This window comes from Xiphophorus couchianus, chromosome 6, assembly GCF_001444195.1.
Source record: "Xiphophorus couchianus chromosome 6, X_couchianus-1.0, whole genome shotgun sequence".
NCBI classification, from domain to species: domain Eukaryota; kingdom Metazoa; phylum Chordata; class Actinopteri; order Cyprinodontiformes; family Poeciliidae; genus Xiphophorus; species Xiphophorus couchianus.
The window spans coordinates 12,275,447-12,288,821 of NC_040233.1; the positions used below are offsets into that span (position 1 = coordinate 12,275,447).

At 40.2% G+C, this 13,375-nt stretch overlaps 1 protein-coding gene across 3 annotated transcripts in view; it reads left to right on the top strand.

Moving 5' to 3' along the window:
• Positions 1–10,035: 10,035 nt before the first annotated feature.
• The window catches only part of LOC114146628 (neurocan core protein-like), a 49,174-nt gene continuing 45,834 nt past the window's right edge, over positions 10,036–13,375 (top strand). For 2 of the 3 annotated variants that reach the window (XM_028020889.1, XM_028020891.1), the window contains exon 1: positions 10,065–10,425. The gene's annotated coding sequence lies outside the window, so the exon portion shown is untranslated. Of the gene's footprint in view, positions 10,426–13,375 lie in introns of all 3 variants that reach the window. The other variant, XM_028020890.1, reaches the window with a different exon arrangement.

Here is a 13,375-nt window from a genome sequence, read left to right on the forward strand (position 1 = left end):
TAGAGAGGGGGAGACTTGTTCTATTGTCATTGAGGAAAACATGATAATTTACTGCAGAAAGACACCAGGTCAGGATTTGAACCCAGGACCTTCTTGCTGCCACTTACCAGTGCAACTAACAGCAGCACTCCAGGGCAGCAGTGAGGCTAGTTTATGAAGTCAAATGTTTGAACAGCCTTTTAGATGTATTTGTTGCAACTTTGTGCTATTTCAATGTTTTTTTTTGTAAATAAATCAATTCCTGTTCTAAACTCTGTAGTTGGAAACTGTTGCATCAAAGCTGGTTCTTTTAGTTCCTTCTCATTTTTTCCTTCTTTTTCCCCTCAGATAAACATTTAACATCATAACTCATTATGAAAACTCCTTTCCTCCAATAAACCCAACAAACTTGGGATAAAATTTGGGCTGTAATTAATCATAATTCTGGTCATAAAACTTCCACTCTACCCTTTTAGTAATATACTTTTCATTTTGTTATTATCTATGTTCTTATCCTATATCTGTGCACTTCTGACAACTTATGTAAATCATTAATAAGCATATTGGTGATTAAAATTGAAATGACCAGTTCTAGTGGGATTTTCAGATTTCCATTGTATTGAATCTGTTACTGTTTTATTGTTTATCATATGTTAATAGATTTGGAGGCATATGTATTTATGTAGCTTGATTTAGTTTAGTATATCTTATGAAGGCCAATCTTTACAGAGATGCAGATATATTTCTAGATTTTGTCAGCCAATACACTTCATTGTAAATCTCAGAGGAAATTAAATGAAGTTTTGGGCAAAGGCCTCTGTCTTTTTGAGTGACAGTAAATGGTGAAGGTTGGTGTTTTTTTTGTTGTTGTTTTGTTTCAACGTCAGACAGAAGAGAGAGAGAGTGATGACAAGACAAGCGTGATGAAAGCTGTTTACTCTCTCATGAAATACAGTCCTTGAACATGGTGAGAGATGTTCAGACGAAGAGCAGAGGAAGTGGAGCATGTTTTCTGGCAAAAGGAAGCAGAAGATGAGTGCAAAGAAACTGGGTTGGGGCTTCGGCGAGAGACACGGTTGTTAGGCAATAAAACTGAAACACGCTGTTAGACGCACAAAGAGAGAAAGTCCAACCTGTTTTACTATTTCACTATTTCATAATTCAATCAAGAGCGAAGTTAGAGTTGTATACAGAGAATGGATGTAGAAAAGAGGTGCTAAAGTTTTTCTTACATTTTCAGTGAAATTGTGCCACTGCAATATCTTTACTGCAACAACACGGAGGCCAGTGGAACGTCAGCCAACATGTAATTATCGGTGAACTCTCTCTTGACCTAACGTTTCACATTTCAAACAAATCACAATTTTTTTTTTTTTTGATATATGGTGGCTTGTACCTATGGAAAATAAAACGCTTGTACAGGAGATTGGTTTTGTTAAAAGCAGTGTAAAAAAAACCCAATCAATAATAGAGTTACAGTAAAGCATTGCAGGGAAGAACGAGAGACAAGAGAGGAAATTGGATTTAAAAGAATATAGTGGCTTGGAGTAAACAGAACAGAACAGAGTTTGTTCTGATAAATTGTGAAAAATAAAGTTTCAGTGGGAGAACAGATGATTATGTCAGTAAGCTATTTCTGAGAATATAATATGTTAATCTTTTATTATGGAGAAATTTATCAACAGCAAAGTAACATGACAAAAAATAAGAAAAACTTTACTTTTATTTCAGCACAGGAGATGAGAAATGATAAAACTCAAGACTATGGATGTATATGTGTGTTTTTCTGTGAATGCATCTAAAAACCTTGACAGCAGAGGTTCCATTATAGAGCATCTTTTCTTTTTGTTTACTTTCTGTGCTGTAATGAAGGCTGGATGAAAGAAAGCAGAGGACGAGAAGCAGGATGAAGGCTGACTGTGAACGGACCACAGACGCTGCACAGCAGACCTCATTAGAGACACACACTCACACATGTTCCAGTCATACGTTCACGCCCCAATCATGCAGGAGAACGGGCTCATGTGAGAGCTTACACACCCCCACACACACCCACGCAAACAGCTGCTCCGTCACATATGACCTGAATTTTAATTGCCAAGGTAAACGAATGCTTACTTTTGCATATCGACAAACTTATATTTACTTATTCTTTTTTGCTATTTTTTGGGGGGGGCGGGGGCTGGATGTGTCTGTGTAGCTAGAAGTGTCACATGAGAGTGAATAGTTTTACAAACTGGTTTTAAGGTCCGCACGATGGATTATTTGACAAACCGTAAATAAACCCAAACAAAACACTCAGAACATTTGAAGAAAAGAAAAAAAGAAAGAAGGAAAGAAAGAAAAAAAGAAAGAAGGAAAGAAAGAAAGGAACAATGGAAAAACTCAAAGAAATGCAAAACCAAAAATAGTATCAGTGTGCCTCAGAAGCGTGGAGCTCAAGCATGTGTTATCACTGAGACGAATCTATTTCGGATTTGGAGTTTGTAGTGCCTTTTGTTCTCTCCTCCTCCTTATTTCTGCTTCCTTGTTTGCTTCCACTCTGCTTTGTGATGTTTTTTTGTTCTTTTAATTTCTCACTTCTTTCCCAGGTAGCCAGGACCTCCTCATTATTTGGATCCAAGCTGAAACTGAGACATATTTAGTGTCATGACCTAAAATAAAACTGTAGCAACACAAAATCTTGCTTTAAGTAGCTTTTTTTTTAAATTTTGTTTTGTGGAAATTATTAATGTTTCTGGTAAGTGACTCGCTTTGTTCTTGAGAGCATTTTATGTTGATGACCGTGCGTAAACTCCTTGGGCAGGTATAAATTTCAGATGAGTTGTCCTCATAAATCATATTCATGAAAATACTTTATTCCCCTTTTAAATTAAAATGTCAGCTTTGATCTGAACGTCTCCCTTCATTTTCCCCCAGCTGTCCACTATCTCAGGTCAGCAAAAGCTACGATAGCTGAAACGTCTCCATGACAACTGAATAAACTGTATCTACCAATGAAGTCAAAAATACTGTGTTTAAAATTAATAAACGTCAATGTCTGATAAAATTATACAGCTCAATTCATTTTATTTTAAATAACAGAAGGGTTGTGAGATGTCTTTGGACTCTTTCTTTAAGAGTCGTCACCTCAGAAGCCACAGCTGCATGGATTTTGTGACTGAAATGCAAGAACAGCTAAAGGTTACGCTGAGACCGGCTGCGGTGCCCCCGTTCTGCGAAGATGGATCTTTTAACTCGCACAAAGAAATGGAGGCATATATATATATATATATATATATATATATTTATATATATATCCTGTCTACCAGACAGAGTAATGACCAGAAGTAGCAGCAGAAAAACATGAACTTAAGCAACAGAATTACATTTCAAAAGCAACACGGCTCACATGTCGAGTCAAAGCTGTGATGTTTCCTCTACAGAGAGCAGGAGCAGCAGCAGGCCGTGATGCATCATCACTCATCTGCAGAGATGAAACATCACCTTTTCCACTTCTTGTCACATAACAAGCGTCATGTTTTATTGTGTGCCATTGGGATTTTATTTGGTAGACCAACACAATCCGGTTCACAATTGTGAAACAGAAGAGAATGACAAGGTCTTCAAAACAGCATCGTAAAGACACAAGGAAGGCTGAACACTGACCACGACATGACAAATCTGACAGGAAAGATTTCCCGTTTTGGAAGGGGAAATCTTTATTAATGTTTCTGGTAGTAATGAAGATTAATGCCAGAGACATCAATCTTCTGGATAACAACCCCAAACAGGCAACTCAGCCGCACTGAAATGGTTCGGATCAAAGCATGTCAGTGTGTATTTTTGTCCTAAACCCAATTGAGAACTGAAGTTTGCTTATATTTTCTGTCCAACCTGACTGAAATTAAGATATTTTGCCAAAAAGAATGAACTAAAAAAAAACATCAATGTGTAGTAAAGATTAGCAGCAAAATCTTTCTGTAGAGGTAAATTCAGAATGTAGCAATATGTTCCAGATTTCTATTCAATAAAAAAAAAGAAAGAGAAGAAGAGCAAGAGGAAATAATGTATCATTTATCCTTCATCTTCATATGAAATACATTGAAATTTGTTGTGGAAATCTGACACGAATGTGAAATGGTTCAAAGGTTATTTATACTTTTGCAACATTCCGTAAACCATTCAGCAGATTTACGGTGTGGTATAACAGTGCCAAAGTGATTGACAGGGAGCACCAAAATAAGCTGCTGTCTCAGAAACAGATGCATCCAAAAGGAACAGGCGAGCCTTAATCCCTGAAACCACCACAAGAAAAGGAGGTGAAAGCGAAGAGAATCCAGTGAATATGTGGCCTGACTGTATAAAAAAGTGTAGAAATGTAGATTGCGCCGTGCCAACAACGTCTCTGTGACTTCCTCCATGGCTGCCGCCATGCAAATGGGGCTCTGCTTTGGCTTGGAAACGTTTCAGACGCAGCGTGGTGGCTAACACCAAATCTGCCCCATCAGCAAACTTAATAGCAGACTTTATAAAATCCAGTTCAGGGGACCTCTCGCTCCACCAGGAGATATCCGGCTTCCTCTCGTTTTATGTGGCTCTTTTGATCTTTCTACGTTAACCCCATACCCTGTAAATAACAAGTCAACTCAGGAGCTTGAACACACCTCATCAACCAGCACTGGAAAAAGCTGCAGACAGCCTCGTTATATGCTTTCCTGAATCCTTTGGAGAGTTGCACATGCTCCACCAACAGAATCACTTCGCTCCCTGTAAGAACTTGGAAGAGCTTCCCAGAAATAGTTCCTGTGTTGCCTTTTAGATTTTGCCCTCGATAAGTTTTCTGTGAAGGGACAGCAGCTTTATATCAGAGGAGCGACTGGCAGTGTTTATCTGTGTGCTGCTGAGGTTCATGACATTTCCAAAAGTCACAACTAACATCAAGCCTGAGTGAAACCAGCTCCCATAAGTAAACAAGCAAGCAAGTACTTAAGTAAGCAAGTAAGTATTTATTTACGTAGTGCTTTTCACACAAAGAAAAATACAAAGTGCTTTACAAGAATGTGTTGTGCGTCTGTGAGCTACAAGTTGCATACTGTGTAATTCAATATATAATCTCATAGCAGATCTAAATGTTAGCTCTCGGCCTCTGCAGGAAACTGTAAATAACATTAATGTAATTCGGTGTATTTTGTCCCAACAGCATCTCCTGTGCTGCAGCTATAAGGCCACAGAGCAAACAGGAAGCAGCACGGTGCAAACATTTTTTACTCTATAGTTGTTTGTTCCTGTGTGCAGATGATGATGGGCTGCTTCGTGTGCTCATAGCTCCGGGGAGCGGCTCCCTCAAGTCTTTGCTGTTAGACTCTTAGAGCAGAGTTTAGTGCTCCTGTTAATCTTTCTCCTTCTGCCTCAGTCTATTTTTGAGGCAATCTAAGATTCAGCAGGAGGTTTATGAGCCCTCTTCCCCCCCGTCTCTTTTTCCCTGATACTTCCAGAGCACTGATAAGCCGTGTCAACAAAATCCTGTCTGTGCATGTGCTGCCTTGTAAAATATGCTGTAAAAGTATTCAAACCACACGAGTTCGCTACACATCATGTCTCATTATGTTGAAAAACTTTAATCTGTTTTATTGGGATTCTCAGACTATCACAAACAAGTGCAAAATGTCCTGTGGAAGGAAGGTTTGTTGTTTCTGTTGTTTTCTGTATTTATCTGGGATCTTCCAAATCTCTTCCAGTTCCAGTGTTTAAATGTTAATTAGAATTTAAAGTTTATTGATCTTTGTGAATGTGTGCTTGCATTTTTATGCCATTATAACTATTATATTAATTGAAAATGTTCTCAAAACAACATTATTGTTCATCGCAATCAATTCTGGGACAATTTATCGTCCAGCAGGATGTGTTAACATGACAGGTCGAACAATGATGCTATAAAATTCTCCAACTCTTTCTCCCTGAGCTGTCTGCTGTGTTTCTTCCTCTGCACGATGCTGTTTGTTAACTAATGTCCTGTAACAAACCTCTGGTGCCTCCAGAGAAAACTCGTATCTATACAGACATTAACTTACACGTAGAGAGACTCTGTTTACTAATTCTATGACGGTTGCACTATATTTCCTTTGAGGGGCTCATAGTAGAGGGGGCTGAACATCACACCTTACTCCTACATTTGTAGCATAATTATAAAACATTGTGTCATACTTTTTAATAGCTCTGCACTTATGTGTGTCGGTCTGAAACATAAAAGTCAAATCAGACATTTTGAAGGTTTGTAGTAGTAAATTTGACAAAATGTGGAAAAGTTCAGCCTACAAAAATTATTTTCTGTATTCAAGTGATTAAAAGTATTTCTTTTCTTGTGTTTCTCTTTCTCTTGTTCACAAATACAACAGAAAACATTTCATGGCGTTTGGTCAGAACTAATTTTTGCCCTTTAAGCAAAACCTGCTCAGGGATTCAAACTGAGCCAAAAGATGCAACTTGATACGAGAAAAAAAAAAGCAATTATTATTATTATTATTTTATTTTTTTGTTGTTGCAAAAATTGATTGTGTTTTTATTTTTTATTTTTGAAGCATTTATATTCTGCTCGGTTATCACGAGGCAAAGAACAACAGATATGAAAAGATGTTTCTATGGTTGAACGACTTTGCCCCGAGGTTGTCGAAGCCGGCTGCGGCTCGCTGGCGTGCGCGATCATTTGTTGCTGCACGCTTTCTGTTACACGTCTGACAACAAAGAGGCAACCAAATTGACAATTATCCACACATCATTTTCATCTTGAGCTTTTAGTCAGCGTACAAAGGAAAATTAAGACAATGCTTATATCATTTTACCTCAGCTGAGCTCTGAGCTGTAAGTCTACACTGTTTGATAAGAGAAATCAATACTTGTTATATGAAACTCCTACATGCTTCAGATGCTGCTGCCTTGGTTTCAGTTCCACCGGATCAATTTCCAGCTGAATTATAATGACTGTATCTGTTTGATCTCATTTATCGTCCAGTCAATGCTGAACTGCAGATAATTTCCATAAACAATTGGAAAAACTTACATATATTATCCAAACACCACCAGATCAGCCTTTAGGGAGATTTTGAGCTACAGACCAACACAAGTGGCACATAACTTTTACACGCAGTTTACATGTTTTTAGTGAAAATCTAAAAAAAATGTGGTGTGAATTTGCATTCACCCCCTCTTACTCTGATGCTCCGAAATAAAATCTGGTTCAACTAATTGGTTTGAATTCAGCTGTTCTGTGAAGACATTGTGTGTTTCTCTAAGTATCCAAAAGATTACCAAAGACACCAGACATGCCAGAAATAAAGCTGTGGAGAAGTGAAGATTTTGCAGCAAGAATAAGAAGTGATAAGAAGTTCACAGACATCATGTATAAGCTTGATGCGCAGCACACCGTGGCCACTAAGTGTTTTGCTCCTAACAGTTAACTGTAAATCCTATTTAAAACATCCTGCAGCTCACTGTCTCGTGAAGCTTTCAGTCCTTTTAGGTTGTTCAGATCTGTCTTTGCATTCTTGTTTGGCGTTGCTTTTTTTTAAAGCTTTGTCGGGTTAGTTAGTTTTATTAAGCAGAAGTCTAGAATGAGCTATTTTAAGCGAGCGTTTAAGCAGTAACTTCATTGGAAGATATTCTTTTTGTGATGATTAATTACTCTCAGTGGCGGGTCCTGATGGGAGCGACATGGGCAACCACCCGGGGCAGCATCTTGTAGGGGGCAACATGAAACCCCCGCATCCCTCCAGGAATGTGAATGTTATGATAGTGTCTAGTACATCCCCCATCACCACCAACTACCTTGAACCACAAGTAAACCATCTGAAAGCAATGTTTTGGTCAGACTGGTTTAAGCTGATGGAACGGCAACAGTAGCTCAAATAACCACTAGTTACAACTTAGGTGTGGAGAAGAGCATCTCTGAACGTACAACACATCGACCTTGAATCGGATGGGCTACAACAGCAGAGAACCACACCGGATGTCACTCCTGTCAGCTAAGAACAGGAAACAATTCACACAGGCTCACCAAAATTTGACATGGGAAGATTGTAAAAATGTTGTCTGGTCCGATGAGTCTCGATTTCTGCTGCGACATTCGGATGGTAGGGTCAGAATTTGGTGTCAACAACATGAAAGCATGGATCCATCCTGCCTTGTCTCAACGGTTCAGCCTGGTGGTGGTGCAATGGTGTGGGGGATATTTTCCTGGCACACTTTGGGTCCATTAGTCCCGTTAGCCATCTTCAGATGGCTACTTCCAGCAGGATGTCATAAAGCACAAATAATCTCAGACTGGTTTCCTGAACATGCCAATGAGCTGATTGTAGTCGATTGGCCTCCACCCTAATCACCAGATCTCAGTCCAAAAGAGTAGCTTTTGGGATGTAATGGAACGGGAGATTCGCATCATGGGTGTGCAGCCGACCAATCTGCAGCAACTGCGTGATGCTATCATGTCAATATGGACCAGACTCTCTGAGGAATGATTCCAGTACCTTGTTGAATCTCTGCCACAAACGATAAGGAAGTTCTGAAGGCAAAAAGGGGGGCCAACCCAGTACTAGCAAGGTATACCTAATAAAGTGGTTGTTAAGTGTATAGTGATGATGTTGGTGCTTTAAAGAAAAGTACAGAAGCAGGGCATTTTATAGTGACTGTTTTCCAGCTGAAAGTCAGTCAGGTTTCTGCAAAGTCTGAAATTTACCTTCCCACAAGACACAAGCCCATGCAAACAGACAGATCTGCAATGAATCAGGTCAGAATGAAGAAGCATTTCTTCACACAGACAATAAAATATATCTGAACCAGGAACCTCCCTTGGCTTGCACCGCCTAAACCTAAAACCACTTCATATGATTTATCTTGATACTGGCCATAAAATGTTATTGGGTATGTTCTAAAAATATCAAGCGGAGAGAAACTGTCAATTCAGACTGATTGTTCAATAAGATAAGGAGCGGAAAGTCAGCAGAGTCAAAATCAGCTTAAAATGACCAATAGCTTTTTATTAACATCTAACACAGGGGTCTCAAACTCCAGTCCTCGAGGGCCGCAGTCCTGCAACTTTTAGATGTGCCTCTGCTGCACCACACCTGAATAGAATAATTAGGTCATTAGCAGGGCTCGGAGAACTTATCTACACAAGGAGGAGGTAATTAAGCCATTTCATTCCAGTGTTTTGTACCTGTGGCACATCTAAAAACTGCAGGACAGTGGCCCTCAAGGACTGGAGTTTGAGACCCCTGATCTAACAGAAGAATTTCCCTTTCCTGCAAAGCACAAACACATTACACAAGTCAATGAAAACCATTTTTGCGATTACTGATTATTAAGAATCTGTTCCAAAACCAACTCCTGTCTCAGTCTCACAGGGGAAAGATGCATTATTTAAAGCCATCCGGAAAAACTGCAGACCTGATAAATAACAAAGAGGAGTAGAGTTCTGCACTTCTCCCTCACTTTATCACCGACAGAAATCAGTGTTGGAGGCTCAACCTGTGGTCAGGCAGCCTTACAGTGAGTCCTCAGCGTTGAGATGAAAGATGCTGCTGGTTGCATGAGGCTGCACGAACACAGCTGCAGCTCTGAGATTTGGGCAGATTTGGAGATGCTTCCGTGACAGATGTGTTACACTTAAATCTGCTCAGCGTTATTGAAAACAGTAACTTCTGCACACTGCAGCTGGAGAAAAAAAACCGCAACAAGATGTTTGGTTTCTGTCTTATTAACGAAGGAGACTGGCAGAAACATGAGATTAGATGTGTCACTTGGTGGATGTGTATAAAAATTATATGAAGAAGAGACATCAGTGGGGTTCAGGGGATGGTCACTGTAATCTCATGGGGGGGGGGGGGGGGGGGGGTTAAATTCTACTTTCTTTGCTCAGAGACTAGATCAGCGTTTGGGGTTTATGTAGGAATCGGATTATGGTCTCATAAAGTCCACCCCCACTCTCTCTCCCTCTCCATCACCTCTTGGAAAGGGGGCGCTGCGTCTGGCTGCCCCCGCTTGCCTCTTTGTTCAGCCCGATTCTGCCTCTCTCCCTACCGGTGCGGAGGGGGACGGACAGAGCATCTCTCTCTCTCTCTCTCTCTCTCTCTCTCTTCTCTGTATCTGATCTAGCAGATAACAGCGTCTGCTGGGATGACCGGCGCGTATCTTCTCAGCAAGGAAAAAATTACGATGAGAAAAGAGTGAAAAGTGTGTGTATGTGTGTGTGTGGCGGGGAGAAAATTCCCGGAGCGCTTAGTGCACGCACTCAGCTCGGGTTTTTTTTTTTTTTTTTTTCTGCAGCTGCAAAGTGCTGTTTCGAGCCTAATTCGTCGGTTTGTGCAGCCGCTCGGGGCTTTTGGTTAGAGCACCTGCTCCGAGGCGCAAAGCTTCCTCCTGACATTCCTGAGGATTGCACCAGCGAGACGCATCTTTTCTGTCACACATACGGTAAGAATCTGGGAATCAGTATTCACCTCCCGCATGCTTTATGAAATCAAGTCATTTGGTCAGTGTGTCATTGCTCAAGCCTTCAAGTGACCGGAGGCGCCTGCCTCGCTCTCATCGTGCGCTTTCAGAGCATTTTATTTTATTTTTTTTTTTAAAAAGTGGTTTGACATTCTTAGACAGCTATGTATGAAAAACACTCTTCTGGAGCAAGTTGAGTTGAAACAAAAACTACAAATTTCAACGAATTAAAAAAGAAGTCTTTTTTTTCTTTCATGTGGAACAATCAACATCGCGCAATCACGGCATGAGCTTTCCACACGCCCACAAATCACACAGTTTGGGATGTCTTCAATTATTCAGAACTCAGAGCTTTTAATATTGGACTATATTTATGACCTGTGTAGCTCCATGCATTAATCATCGACCCAGCAAGTTACCTTGTTAGCGCGTCCTTACTTAGCTCTCTCTCAAGAGAGCAATAACCCATCTGCATTTCTTCTTCGATGACAGGGGGAATCAAAAGTGGTGATTTCTGCTGGTTTATGCTATAAAAGCAGATCTGAACACTTGAACAGGTGTTCCTCTCAGGGCAACACCAGAAAGTTTTTTTTTTGTAAGGAGTGGCCATAGGTTGGTGGTCACTAATAATGTTGAGGTTTGGTTTTAAAGTTGGCTATTTTGGGCAGTTGCACATGGCAGCATTTGTAGGGGAAAGGAGAGGGTTATACAAGCATTATATATATATATATATATATATATATATATATATATATATATATATATATATATATATATATATATATGAGATCTGTCAGTTGTGCACTGAACAGGTTTTCTGTTGCTTTTAGGCATGTACCGTCAGCGGGGAGCTGACATCTTGAGTAGCAGAATATCAATTTCAATTTCTCAGTTTCAGTAGCTTGGAGGGTGGCAGAAGGAGAGACTTGCTCAAGGCGCCATTCAGGCGAAAACTGCCACGGGGCAACCAATCGGATTTCAACAAAAAGTTCAAATTTGATTGGCTCAAGACTGATTTTAATGAATTACTAGAGGGTAAAACTGTTTAATAAAGTATTTATGCCAATGTTTTAGATATCTTCCTGCTCCAACACACCTGATTCAAATGACTGAATTACTTCCTCAGCATGTCACCAGGTTGTGCAGGACTTTTTTTTTTTAACCTCTGAAGCACAGAAGCTCTTGGGGATTGAAGTTGCACCCTCAGCCCCTCCTCATTGATAAATTACAGTTTGTGCACATGAGATGGCAACGTGAAGCCAGATATAAATCAAAATGAAAGAAAACAAAGAAAGAGTATGCACAGTTTACATTTTTTTTATATGCAACCGTCCAGTAAAAATCCAAAAAGTGTGGTGTGAATTTGTATTCACCCATTTTACTCTGATACTCCAAAATGAAATCCCGCTCTTGCAGTAGCCTATTTGAACTCTATGAATGACTTAAATCCATTAATTTAGACTTAAAATTTACTGGAAAAGTAAGTAAGAGAGTTTTCTTTACAATAAATGTTCTTCCAGAGAACAGGGAGATTTAAACGTTTCTAAAAAGGAAAAAATAATGTCATATGCATCTTTAGATAAATAAAGACATGTTAGAAGTTATATCAACTCATGTTTTTTTCTGTTACACTTATGTTCCTAAAAATATATATTTTTTCATATAATGCTGTCTAGCCAGGCAATGGGGACATCAAATACGTAAGGAGGGGCACTAGGCACTCCTGAACCCCTCTTTTTTGTGCCCCTGAGTTTCCCGAATCTGTAGTAGTTTAAATCAACAGGCAACATGTTGCAGAGGAAGTACCAACATCAGACGTCCCATCGAGCCACCCTCAGAGCTAACACTTGCGCCACTCACCCTGGATGATTACAAATCACCTCATGTCTCACCAAACCAACTTTTTATTAGTTCTGAATAATCGTGAACTGCAGGAACGCCACATAAAGCGAGCAAACGACGGGGAAAAAAAAGATTGATTCTGTGGTGCCGAGAGGACATTCATCCCACGTCATTGATGAGAGCCCCTCTGTAAACAAACCCCGGCATGTACAAATCACCAGCGGAGGGGAAGAACACATCAGGTCACCTTGACAAATGAGCTGTATTGTCTGTGAATATGAGAGACCTCCCGTCGACCAATAAAAGCCTATTCTGTTTCCATTTACCACTTCAGTCTGGAGAAGTCCAAGTGTTGTCTTCCTCCTGCTGCCCCTGTTAGCACGCCCACCGCTGGCTGTGTGTCAGCGACACAAAGAGAGACAAGGTTAACAAGGAAGTGGTACATTGGAGAGGAGCTGGAGCTCAGGCGATATGTATGCATGTGAGGGGGTGACACAGGGACGGGGAGGTGGAGCCTCCAGGATGAGACCACATCCAGGAATAAGGCAAGGAAGGGCCAAAATGCATCTTCTTCCTGTCCACGTGTGTTAATGAGAGCATATAGCAATTAGAGAATTAGCTTCGATGGAACCTGGCATGGGTGATAAATCAAGTTTGCAGATGAGTGCATGGGAGCAGACGCATCAGAGAGCACAGTTAAAAAGGAAGAAGAAAGCTCCGATTCTCAAATAGAGTACCCGCTTATTCCAGCCGTTCGTCATGTTGCTGCTCACTTTGCATCTTCTCACCCTTGGTTTACTGCATCATGTCTGACTCGGCACCGCCTGGAGTCAGTTTGGAGCAGTGAGTGGAACGTGGAAGAGCTTCGTCAAATCCTTTGAGACACTGCGGAGCTGTTAGTTAATCATTTATCACGATGAACTTAAATGTCGACTTTCGATCATTTTTCAAGCAGACGGAAAGAATTTTATTTTTATTTGTTGTCCAATTTGCTGATTGGTTTTGAAAATAAACACATTCAGTTTTTTCTCTGGAAAAGCCAGAGATGTTCACTGAAATTGTTTATTCTGCCTAAACTCATAATTGCTGC